Source organism: Strongylocentrotus purpuratus, unplaced genomic scaffold (assembly GCF_000002235.5).
Source record: "Strongylocentrotus purpuratus isolate Spur 01 unplaced genomic scaffold, Spur_5.0 spur5_scaffold_2, whole genome shotgun sequence".
NCBI lineage: Eukaryota > Metazoa > Echinodermata > Echinoidea > Camarodonta > Strongylocentrotidae > Strongylocentrotus > Strongylocentrotus purpuratus.
Genome location: NW_022145605.1, coordinates 14583739 through 14597526, shown reverse-complemented (window position 1 = coordinate 14597526; position 13788 = coordinate 14583739). Strand labels below are relative to the sequence as shown.

At 37.1% G+C, this 13788-nt stretch overlaps 1 long non-coding RNA gene across 1 annotated transcript; it reads left to right on the top strand.

Moving 5' to 3' along the window:
* Nucleotides 1-2785: 2785 nt before the first annotated feature.
* Nucleotides 2786-6239, top strand: LOC115926688. The gene is made up of 4 exons (XR_004065211.1): nucleotides 2786-3046; nucleotides 4451-4544; nucleotides 4993-5135; nucleotides 5682-6239. It is a non-coding gene; the product is annotated as an uncharacterized LOC115926688 (long non-coding RNA).
* Nucleotides 6240-13788: the final 7549 nt, after the last annotated feature.

Here is a 13788-nt window from a genome sequence, read left to right as displayed (position 1 = left end):
ACAAGGTATGAAATAAGTAATAAGTGTACAATTTACTTGTACGGTGAACTTGTGCTCATAATTGATTAATACTCGGTTAAGTATGGGACATAAAATGACCCAACAACTTGGACCAGTGAATGTGCTGGAAATAATGCTACTGAAGCATACGTAATGTAGACTTATATTTCATCTATATCAAAATTTTATTTTATATCTAAATCACAATTGTGATATTCAGTATTCTTTTACAAGTAACGGACAATGAAAAATATCTTTGTCAGATCTATAACTTTCTGCATGATATGTGTTCTACAATAGTTTATTGGGGGTACCTACATTGTATATTAGCACACTTGCTCGTATGAAGTGTAGTAGGCCCGCATCTCTAGATATAGTGATTCTGCCAATATCTGTTCTTTGTTCCTCTCCTGGGTTTGTAATCAGCATGCCTTCATCATCCACTGTAAAGAAGCATCATCCTACATAAGAGAAAAAATGTAGGTACTTCAATTAAAAAGTGATAATAATAGATACATATCAACCATAATACATTATACATCCTATAAACAGACTTTCGTTAATCTTATGTTGTGTTCTTCTTCATCTTCATTGCTCAAGAAGTGAAAGGACCACTTACAAAAAAAAGAAGTAATGAGGGGTCCTGTGTATACCCTACATATATGATCATTATTATTATTATGTAGTGCTTTGAATGTGCATTATAGACATCGTTCTTCTACACACAGGACCTCCTGTAAATAAGGACAAATCCCTTTGTAAACAAAGAAAGGGAAGAACTAGAATAAAATATCCCCTCCACTATAATACACCTGCAACATAAACTTAGTTCCATTTCCTTTTTAGTGAATTAATAGATGGTCGTTTAATATTTGTGTGCTAAATATCCTGAAAATTTTACCTGCATGGGACTTTCAGCTTCATCTTGCAAATATAAGAAATGTTGTAATGTCTACTCATCAGTTAACTCCTTCCAGCTCTTCATCAGTTTCAATCTGTTGGAACAAAAAGAAAAGAAAATCAATTAGACAATCAAGGCGTCCCTTTCTCCTTAACAAAATGAAAATAGATCTAGCATGAAAGCTATTTTTCATGTCATGGTTGGCCTTAATTTTAATATGGTGTCGAAATCAACATTCCAATTTAATGGACCACAGTACAAGTTAAAATTAAATGGAAGATTTAACTTGTGCCTCAAAAGTGCTTTATATGGCCTAGAGGTCTATACATACAATGTATAAAGTAGTCTTAAGTAGAATTGGTTTATTAAGACAAGAAGAAGTGGACTACATAAGTAAACATAATTGTGGACTAGGGGTCTTCTCTTACACAAACAAATAGATTTATCAACATGAACTGCACAATTTGGAGAAGAAAAAAATCTCTAATATATTAAAAGAATTAATAGGGGTCAGGCGCGTACGCAGGGGGGGGGGGGTTAATAGATCTATGTGTATGTTTTTCTGGAACCCCCTTCCCCCCCCCCTTTTTGAGTGTTGATTTTTTTTTTTTTAATAAAATGTTAAAAAATATCCTAGAAAAAAATCTAATGCATGACCTAAAAAAGATGACTCCCCCCCCCCCCAAAAAAAGTCCTCTTACCCCCCCCCCCCCCCGCTTATTCAGCGGCTGGCTGGGTCGTTGCGAATTTTTTGGCCCGATTTCAAAATGTTAACCCCCCCCCCCCCCCTTGAAAAAATCCTGCGTACGCCACTGATAGCTAGGGTCTAGATCTAGATCTAGATCGAGTAGGCCTGTCTAGAGACTCTAGACTAGTATAAATAATGACAACTTGACAAGCATACTGGACCCACCATAATCTAAATATTAAATAAACAAATCCTATTGTTCATATTTTTTAAGTATATTTTATTAGTTTCAGGTTTACATCTTGATGAATAGGATTTGGAGTTGTTTGATTATCAATGGTCACAGATAATTTTGGTCTAAATAAAGTTGACACGCACCGCGTACCGATGATGCAACTGAGCGAACGGATGGCACTGAGCCATCAGAGTCCACATCTACTAAAGATTTTAACAATAATTAATCCACTTGGATTATCAAAAAAATAATGCTTCGTAGATTATTTTAAGGTGTAACGTTAAATCTAGATTTAAATTAAATCGATGATTGGTGAATTAGATTCATGATGACGATCAGATCTGAAATAAAACTTGATTAGAAAGTTTGATCTCGATGCAAATGAGCACCGAAATTCCCCGGAGTGGGCCTGCCGGAACGGCCGGGCCCCTAACTGGAGTACTAGGGTGAAATGACAGCAAACCGCAGTCAAACTACTTCATGACGATGAAAATCAAAGTTCAATTTCAAGAGCAATAATTTCCTAGTCTTTTCCCCAAAAATCTGTTGAGAACGGTCTCCAAATGTAACGAAATTACCGTACATCACGAAGATTATTGCAGTTTTTTCAAAATTGATGACTAAATTCACTTAATCTACTCATATTTCAATCAATTACTCACCCATTCTCAATGAACTAACTCTTCTCAGTTTGTGCGAGTGTAGTAGCGTCGTGCATAAATCTGCATAATTAAAGTGACGCAATGAGGTCAAATATATTATCCGGTTTCTTAAACGATACTATCGATAAAATACATATTCATGAGGCACTTATCCAATCAAAAAGCCGCCTCGGGTGCTTATTTTGTCTTCAAATGATCCAAAAGAGGCGGAGCCTAATCCCATTCGTGTAATGGTTTCCGCGCGTGCTGCTTTCCGTCTAGTAATTATATTTAAACGTCTTTGGTTTAAATATATTACTAGACGGAAAGCAGCACGCGCGGAAACCATGCAGACGAATGGGATTAGGCTCCGCCTCTTTTGGATCATTTGAAGACAAAATAAGCACCCGAGGCGGCTTTCTGATTGGATAAGAGCCTCATGAATATGTATTTTATCGATAGTATCGTTTAAGAAACCGGATAAATATATTTGACCTCATTGCGTCCCTTTAATTATGCAGATTTATGCACAACGCTACTACACTCGCACAAACTGAGAAGAGTTAGTTCATTGAGAATGGGTGAGTAATTGATTGAAATATGAGTAGATTAAGTGAATTTAGTCATCAATTTTGAAAAAGCTGCAATAGTCTTCGTGATGTACGGTAATTTCGTTACATTTGGAGACAGTTCTCAACAGATTTTGGGGGAAAAGACTAGTTGAATATTGCTCTTGAAATTGCACTTTGATTTTCATCGTCATGAAGTAGTTTGACTGCGGTTTGCCGTCATTTCACCCTAGTACTCCAGTTAGGGCCCCGGGGTTCCGGCAGGCCCACCTCGGGAATTTCGGTGCTCATTTGCATCAAGATCAAACTTTCTAATCAAGTTTTATTTCAGATTTGATCGTCATCATGAATCTAATTCACCAATCACCGATTCAATTTAAATCTAGATTTAACGTTACACCTTAAAATAATCTACAAGGCATGATTTTTTTTGATAATCCAAGTGGATTAATTCTTGATAAAATCTTTAGTAGGCCTAGATGTGGACTCTGATGGCTTTACTTATCAATTATCGGTGCCATCCGTTCGCTCAGTTGCATCATCGGTACGCGGTGCGTGTCAACTTTATTAAGACCAAAAGTATCTGTGACCATTGATAATCAAACAACTCCAAATCCTATTCATTTAGATGTAAACCTGAAACTTATTAATAAAATATATTTAAAAAACATCAACACTAGGCTAGTAGGATTTGTTTATTTAATATTTAGATTTTGTGTGGGTCCAGCGTGCTTGTCAAGTTGTCATTACTAGAGTCTAGACCTAGTATAGACCTACTAGATCTAGATCTAGATCTAGGGGGGGGGGGGGGGGGGGGGGGTAAGAGGACTTTTTTTTGGGGGGGGGGGTCATCTTTTTTTATGTCATCCATTAGGATTGTTGTTGTTTTTAAATTTTATTTTAAAAAAAATCAACCCTCAAAAGGGGGGAAGGGGGGGGGGGGGGGTTCCAGAAAAACATACACATAAAAAAAGCTCAAAGGGGAGGGGGGGTTAACCCCCCCTGCATACGCGCCTGACCCCTATTAATTCTTTTAATATATTAGAGATTTTTTTCTTCTCCAAATTGTGCAGTTCATGTTGATAAATCTATTTGTGTAAGAGAAGACCCCTAGTCCACAATTATGTTTACTTATGTAGTCCACTTCTTCTTGTCTTAATAAACCGATTCTACTTATGACTACTTTATATGTATAGGCCATATAAAGCACCTTTTGAGGCACAAGTTAAATCTTCCATTTAATTTTAATTTGTACTGTGGTCCATTAAATTGGAATGTTGATTTCCACACCATATTAAAATTAAGGCCAACCATGACATGAAAAATAGCTTTCATGCTAGATCTATTTTTATTTTGTTAAGGAGAAAGGGACGCCTTGATTGTCATATTGATTTTGTTTTCTTTTTGTTCCAACAGATTGAAACTGATGAAGAGCTTGAAGGAGTTAACTGATGAGTAGACATTACAACATTTCTTATATTTGCAAGATGAAGCTGAAAGTCACATGCAGGTAAAATTTTTCAGGATATTTGGCACACAAATATTAAACGACCACCTATTAATTCACTAAAAAGGAAATGGAACTAAGTTTATAAGTTTATGTTGCAGTTGTATATAGTGGAGGGGATATTTTATTCTAGTTCTTCCCTTTCTTTGTTTACAAAGGGATTTGTCCTTATTTACAGGAGGTCCTGTTTTTAGAAGAACGATGTCTAATGCACGTTCAAAGCACTACATAATAATAATAATGATCATATATGTAGGGTATACACAAGACCCCTCATTACTTCTTTTTTTGTAAGTGGTCCTTTCACTTCTTGAGCAATGAAGATGAAGAAGAACACAACATTAAAGATTAATGAAAGTCTGTTTATAGGATGTATCATGTATTATGGTTGATATGTATCTATTATTATCACTTTTTAATTGAAGTACCTACATTGTTTTCTCTTATGTAGGATGATGCTTCTCTACAGTGGATGATGAAGGCATGCTGATTACAAACCCAGGAGAGGAACAAAGAACAGATATTGGCAGAATCACTATATCTAGAGATGCGGGCCTACTACACTTCAAACGAGCAAGTGTGCTAATATACAATGTAGGTACCCTCAATAAACTATTGTAGAACACATATCATGCAGAAAGTTATAGATCTGACAAAGATATTTTTCATTGTCCGTTACTTGTGAAAGAATACTGAATATCACAATTGTGATTTAGATTTAAAATAAAATGTTGATATAGATGAAATATAAGTCTACATTACGTATGTTTCAATATCATTATTTCCAGTACATTCTCTGGTCCAAGTTGTTTGGTCATTTTATGTCCCATACTTAACCGAGTATTATTCAATTATGAGCACAAGTTCACAATACAAGTACATTGTACACGTATTACTTATTTCATACCTTGTCTGATCCAAGCTCCAGCAGGCCTATCATCTTAATGGGATCATCAGAAATAATCTAAGATGTGGTCAGTAACTAGTCTTGTAGGAAAAATAGTTTTGGTTTGCCCACTATAACCCCAAGTGAATTTTAGTCCTTTGTCATGTTGTCAGAGCAGGTATCAGGGTGTATGTTATTAGTCATTGTTGTTTTTTCTTATACACTGTATCTTATTTCATTTTTTCATTCAACAGACTTTGGTTATCGTTACAGCCCTTTCTTCTGAAAACTAGGCTACAACTTTATTGATGAATGCAAGAGACATCTACATTGGAGTACGTCTTGAAGATGCCACCCTCATATAATGTAAGAGGACAGGAGAGATGGGTTTAAACTTGAATATTTACATGATATTTATTTATTATTTGTATTATATATTTGTAGAATACCACATTCAATAAAGCTAATGAATTTATCATCATGTCAACTTTCAAATGATTAAAGATAACTATTCATCAATGAATAAACATTAACATTTTAACAATGTCAACTACCATCTTATGGGAGGACTGGGCCGAAAGATTCTCCTTGAAATTTGAGTGATAAAGATCTACCAGTCTATATCAAAGATTGAATTAATCAATGATATTTTAATTATAATTATACATGTTGAAATTCATTTACCTCTATGGACTTCTGTATTTTAGAGGATTTGTAGAGTATTACATTATTGCAGTATAATGCTGCTTCAAGTATTGTATGTAAGAAGGTTTTAAAGTCAACCCTCTAAATGCATTAAATATAGAAAGACATAGACAGACTGCCATTTCATCATTGCTTTTCGTATCCAAACTACTAATTTTAATAGAATCATGTTTTGATACTTCTTAACTTAAGAAATCATGGGGGGGGGGGGGGGGGGGGGCTTGAAATCCCCTTCCTGGTGCTGTTTCTACATGGACCATGTACATAATGTAACTGGTTGCAAAAGTGTAAACAATATAATATTCATCATATTAGAAGGATTTAGAAAGTGAAAACGTTTTGAATTATAGCATTTATGTTGCTAGAAGTAATAATATAAGTATAATTGCAGTGTTTATTGTTAAAGGAAAGGGATGGTGTCCCAGTGAAATTAACAGTATACCAATGTAAAATTAATAAAAAAAGAGAAATTATTCTTTAAAATAAAAATTATGCAGGACATGGGCCTCCTAACTAAAACCCTGGTACCACTTCTGGGTTGTTGTTGTTTTTTCTTTGGGGGGGGGGGTGGCAGGCAACCCGGCCAATTCAAAATTTCCAGTGTTAAATTCAATTGTCTTTAAAAAAAGAAATCATTTATGTCAAGATGAAATTAAACAATGTTTCACTTTCCTTTTTTCAAGTTGGAACATTTGAATAAAATGATTAACATACTTTCTGTTTTCTCTGGTCTCTACATTAAAATTGTTCAAAGCTCCTGCAAAGGCTGCAAAAAGGAAAAGTGAAGAGAATCCAAGTGAAATGTGGAGGGTAATGGAGTGAATATAGAATGGTTGATCGTAGTTGATAGCGAGTGCATGCAAATGAGTGGAATAACAAGTACGACTGAAAGTGAGACAGAAAGGAATTGCAACAGGTTGTTCAGTAAAGAGAACACAACTTGCAGACGATATTTTTCGAAAGATGGAGAAAGAGAGAGAAAGGGAATTTTTAAGGTCACGATGAGGGTGGATGGGGAAAATCCATCCACTGTGCCACATAATTTGTTTGTCTAAAATAAGGCAACTTAATACATCGGCATATTTAAAAACTTTAATCATAGCCAGAGAATGTATTGAAAATGGATGGTTATTATCATTTTTTGGTCAAAGAGATTTTCAGAAAAATCTAATGCTGGAATATTAATAAGTAGAGGTGTAATGATGTTTAAATTAGTTGGCGTAAATATTCAAAAATGAATGATACATGCCATTAAAACTCAAACAACATGCACAACAACGAGTGGAACTTTAAGGTCCACTTCCCAGATGCATCCTGGGTACACCAGCTGTTTTACTGGTGATCGATAATACACGTTCGAGCGCGTATTTCACCTAACGGTGATCGCATCAGAATAATCCATACTGATTCGCTGAATCACTTGCGTTGCTAGCGCGCAGCGTGATGAATAAATTACCCATAATTCCGTACAGTAGATTATTTGACCTCTCTAATTACGCTGATACGCGTATTGTCTTTTACCATGAAGTGAGCATCATTCCAGTACACTTTTCGCGGGGAGCATCCTACAGAATGCATAATTCATAAGGCTCATGAATTATGCAAGGGGGCTTATTTTGGCTTCTAATGGATCCGGACAAAATGGCGGAGCTTGGGGGGCCTGGTTTGGACTATATCTTTAGTCAATAGTCAGCATCCTCTGATCTCTGAACTTTCAGTTATTTGCAAGTGTATTTGAAGACGGAACGGAAGCTCCTGAGACGTAGTCCCGCATCCCTTTGTGTGGACATTGCTACCCCCAGTTAAAAGTCATGTTTCTGTGATCTACCGCCAATCTATACATCATTGCATTTGTTTCAACAGTCCCTTTGGTTTGAACCGGGACAGCTAGTATATGTCCCTCCATGTCGTACGGCACACTGTAACCTTGCCTGGACAGCAACCTCCAGCTAAAGACACCATTCTGTGTGCTCTCTGAAGCCTTCTTTGTTTTGCCAGTCATAGAATCAGAACAGCACATCCCTATTACGAAGGAGGTTCCCATGTGTTGTCTGTCGTATCTCGATCATGTGGACTGCTACCTTCAGTAGTCATCATTATGTCGTTGTCTGTCATATCCGAACCTTCATTTTGTTTCACCAGTCCGTTTGGAAAACGGACCGACAGGGTACGGTGCACCTTGAATGCCTTGACTGCTTTCTTCAGTGAAGTCGGCATTCTGTAATCTCCGAACCGCCATTAATTTGTTATTATGTGAGTCTGTTGAGAAATTAAGGCAAAGTATGTACTTAGAAAAAGTCTAACTATTTTATTTTGTATACAAATAGGAAAGGGAGTTTTAGGCTTACAGCAGAATACATTTTCACGCATTTGAACCTAATGACCTTTCCTTCATAAAACTTAATCAAAGAATTACTGTTACCCAGCATGCATACATGTATAAGCAATGATGTTTAAGGTTTAATAGTGTCGGTTAGTTTGTTATATTATGTGTTATAATTAGACTTACTATATTATTTAGGGAATAAACGGCTTTTTGTTTGCTTCATTTTGTCTGTAAAAATATGAAATATCCGACTGCAAAATATTCACCTAGATTTCTTGTAATCCGTTCCTTTCACACACTGGCTAAGATCTTCTTAATCATTTCAGCCAATTCTTGCCTTGTCTGGCTCTTTACTCTGAAGTAAGATCGTGGAGACGAACATGGTAGAGGGTTGTTATTCCCTGCGTCTCGGTGGAGATGTTAATCAACGCAGCCCTGGTGCCCTTTATCGGCTGCTCTTGTTCATCCTTTATCTTTTTCTTGGAGGTTTTGATTTTGTGGCTCACCGGATTCTGTTGAAGAGAGTGGAATGAAGTACCAGAAATTTATATGTTGTTGTTGTTGTTGTAAAAGAGCATGCAGTATAAATCGTAATCCTCATACTAGGCTTTCCTCAATAATTTCAAGCATTAATTTTGATGCATTAAAGTATGAAATATCCAACTGCATAGTATTTACCTAGGGTTCTGAAAATGCGTTTACCTTTCACAAAATGACATTAGTTTTCCCTACTATCTTCGGGTCATCCTTGCCTTGCCTGCATGGATCAGTACTTTGAAGGAAGAACACTGTGCGTCGTTGCGGTGATTATCAACGCGGTTCTGGCGCAGTGCCTCTCCTGATCCTAATTCTTTCTCTTATTCTTGGAAGTTTTGGAAGTGGCTTCCGGATTCTGATGAAGAGATATGAATGAAATTATATGTTGTTGATGTTGCTGCTGTTGTCGTCGTCGTTTTGAATGAGCATGTAGTGTATATAACTCGTCATTCTTATGTTAAGCTAATTTCCTCACTAATTTCAAATATTTTATGTGTAAAAGTATGAAATATCCAACGCAAAAATATGTACCTAGTGCTCTTAAAAATGCGTTTTCTTTTGAAATGATTTTGCATTGGTGCTTCCTGGGGTTCTTGCTTTTCCATTCAGCCCAACTTGCCTAGTAATGGTAAGTACTTTGACAGAAGACCCCTGTGCGTCTTTGCAGTGATCATCAACGCCATTCTGACGCACTTCATCTATCTCTTCTGTTCCTCCCTTCTCTTATTCTTGGAATTTTGGAAGTGGCACCCGGATTCTGATGAAGAGATATGAATGAAATTATATGCTGTTGATGTTGCTGCTGTTGTTGTCGTGGTCGTCGTCGTTTTGAATGAGCATGTAGTGCAAATAACTCGTTATCCTTATGTTAACCTTTCCTCACTAATTTCAAATATTTCATGTGTGGAAGTATGAAATATCCAACTCCACAATATTTACCTAGTGCTCTGAATATGCGTTTCCTTTTTAAATGACCTTGCATTGGGTCTTCCTGGGGTTCTTGCTTTTCCATTCAGTCTATCCTTGCCTTGCCATGGATCAGTACTTTGAAGGAAGACCACTGTGCGTCTTTGCAGTGATTATCAACGCAATTCTGGTGCAATCATCTGCCTCTTCTGTTCCTTCTTTCTCTTATTCTTGGAAGTTTTGGTTTTGTGGCTCCAGGATTCTGATGAAGAGATATGAATGAAATTATATGTTGTCGAAATTTTATGTTGCTGTTGTGCTGTCGTTGTCCTCGTTTTCGTTTTGAATGAGCATGTAGTGAATATAAATCGTCATTCTTATGTTAACCTTTCCTCAATAATTTCAAATATTTTATGTGTAAAATTGTGAAATATCCAACGCAAAAATATTTACCTAGTGCTCTGAAAATGCGTTTCCTTTTGGAATGATTTTTCATTGGTTTTTCCTGGGGTTCTTGCTTTTCCATTCAGCCCAGCTTGCCTTGCCATGGATCAGTACTCTGAAGGAAGACCACTGTGCGTCTAGCTTTGCAGTGATTATCAACGCAATTCTGGTGCAATCATCTGCCTCTTCTGTTCCTTCTTTCTCTTATTCTTGGAAGTTTTCATTTTGTGACTCCCGGATTCTGATGAAGAGATATGAATGAAATTATATGTTGTTGATGTTGCTGCTGTTGTTGTCGTTGTTGTCGTCTTCGTTTTGAATGAGCATGTAGTGAATCTAACTCGTCATTCTTATGTTAAGCTTTTCTCACTAATTTATAATATTTATGTGTAAAAGTATGAAATATCCACACCAAAATATTTACCTAGTGCTCTGAAAATGCGTTTCCTTTTGAAATGATTTTGCATTGGTTCTTCCGAGGGTTCTTGCTTTTCCATTCAGCCCACATTGCCTTGCCATGGTCAGTACTTTGACGGAAGACCACTGTGCGTCTTTGCAGTAATCCTCAACGCAGTTCTGGCGCACTTCATCTGGCTCTCCTGTTCCTTCTTTCTCTTATTCTTGGAAGTTTTGGTTTTGTGGCTGCAGGATTCTGATGAAGAGATATGAATGAAATTATGTGTTGTTGATGTTGCTGTTGTTGTCGTCATCGTTTTGAATGAGCATGTAGTGAATATAACTCGTCATTCTTATATGTTAAGCTTTCCTCACTAATTTCTAATACTTATGTGTTAAAGTATGAAATATTAAACGAAAACATATTTACCTAGTGCTCTGAAAATGCGTTTCCTTTTCAAACTATGACCGTGCATTGGTTCTTTCTGGAGTTCTTGCCAATCCCTTCAGCCCATCCTTGTCTTGCCATGCTCAGTACTTTGAAGGAAGATCGCTGTGCGTCTTGACTTAGATTATCAATGCGGTCCTGAGGCACTTCATCTGCGCTGCCTCTCCCGGATCCTCTTCCTTCTCTCTCTTAATCTTGGAAGTTATGATTTTGTGGCTCGCCGGATTCTGATGAAGAGATATGAATGAAATTCCAGAATTTCTGTGTTTCGTTTTTGTTTAATGAGCATGTAGTTTTTAAACGTCATCCTTATGCTATATAGGCATTTATGTCATACATTCATTTTTTGCCCACTACAATTAGTACAATTATTTCCTTTAAACAAAAAACCGAAGATTTTCTGCTTCAGCAGCGAACCAACCTTTGTTTTCGTCTCGTTGTCGGCAGGCATCGACATCAGCCAGCATGTAGGTGACTAGGAGATCGGCTTCGATTTCCTCGGCGACGTCCGTCATGATGTCCGTGAGCCATGATTCGATCTGGTCATCGGTAGTCGTATTAGCGATGGAGGTAGACCCATTCGTTGTTCTGACTCCCTTCTTCCCTCTCTTCCTATTCCTCCTTCCTCTCGCCCTCCTTCCACGTGGCTATAATTGAATGGAATGATACTACAGTCAAACCTGTGTTAGTGGCCACCTCTCAACAACAATCTCTATATATTGGACAATCATTTGGTCTTCCTCGAGAGAGAAATGCGTATTGTAGAACCTATTTCTTTTCTAGTAAGGTCCCCTGACTACAGTAGCCACGTTTCATGTTTCCATTTGGTGGCCTTAACAGACAGGTCTTTTGATAGTTCCGTTAACCTTGTTTTTTTTACCAAAGCTAACCCGTAAATATTTTTACATTAGTTGATTTAGCCAGGTTTTCTCGTTATAAAGATCCATACAATTTGTTTGTGAATGATTTGCCCTTAACCAATTAGTTAATCGTACACCTAGATTGTAATTAATTCAACTGCCTTTTTAATGACCGACTTGCAATTTGCTACTTTTATAATATCTTTTATAAATCTAGGATTGAAAGATAATATCTGATTCCTCTAGCGTATACTATCACAAGAAGAATATCCATTCAGATATAAATAATTTCTTTCTTTTTTTTAGATTCCTATGAGAGATGATACCTTAGGGAGAGGAATTTTTCCTCTCTTCACCGAGACATCTCCTTCCTCTTCTTCAGGATTAACTTCCCCCTCCTCCTCCTTCTCCTCCTCCCCGTCCTCCATCTCCTTCTCCATCCCCTTCTCTTCCTCCTCCTGTGGCTGCTGCTGGCTCATCATGTGCTGGTCGATCGCCATGATAAAAGCCGTGTTCAGGTCGTAAAGGCGTCGCAGAACCAGTCGTGCAGCTTCCTGATATTACGAAATTCAAGATCGAAAAGACTTTTGAAAAATCAACCTAAGACAATTTAAATAAGTTAAACGTTGTCCAACATCTATTACAACATCAAACTGTTTGACTTCAGTTCTTCCTCTTCCACATCTTCTTCCTTTGCCTTCTCAGAAATACTCCAAAAGAATTTTGAACTTAATGAACTTCAGTTCTTTCCATAACTGCTTGTCTTCCAAGACTTCTTTCTTTGGAATATAACCACAGAGTACATTTCGGAAATATTCCGGGAAAAAAATCTATCATTATGATCATGACTTTAGTTCGTCTGTTCATATTGAGCTATATGAAGTTCAGTTCTTTGCGGATCTTATTCTCTTCAAGGAAAGAATCAACAGCAGTCCTTTTAAGGACTTAATTACTCACATGGAGTTACCGTAAACATCCTAAATAATGATGATTTACCCTCTTTGCACTTGTCTTTATAGATGTATCCGGAGTGGAGACTCCCCTCTCCCCAACTTCGGAACTCCTGGCAGTATCTCCATGTTCACTGTCATCTACGATACTGGTAGGAATGCTCGAGGACGTCGGTGAAGATTCAGCATTGATGTGTGCATTGTCCGAGGTCTTTGGTCTTACATGGGGGTTGGTTGGTACATGTACCTGTGATGTGGTATTCATACCCCAGGTCAGTGGGAACCCAGCTGGGCGTGGTCGCGTCAGTCTGGTGCCGTCTGCTTTTGCCCACTATACGGAGGAAAGTATTTGGGGGGAAACCGATGTTGTACGAAAGTGTTGAGAGGATAATACCTGAGGTTATATTTCACTTTTGTGGAGTATTGATCACTACTATTATAAATTGTCTCACTATAACATGCATTTATAAAATTCACCTCCATTCTTACTTTATCATTTTTGGCCGATGTAATTCTACATAAATTATTTCTCATTCTGAATTTCTTAGTTTGATTGGTGTTAATCTTATCACATTGTATTGTTTCAATTATGTAATAACGGATTTACGGATTTAAATCCACTTTAGAATCACTATGTATCAATTATATCGAAACGTGAATATAGAATCGGGAAAAGAGGTAGTATTAAACATGTGAACACGAGAGACAAGAAAAACTAAAGTTTAATATCATGACTTTAGTGAAAATACAATTGACAGTGGTGCTACATGGTCTCGATAGAAGAAGAAG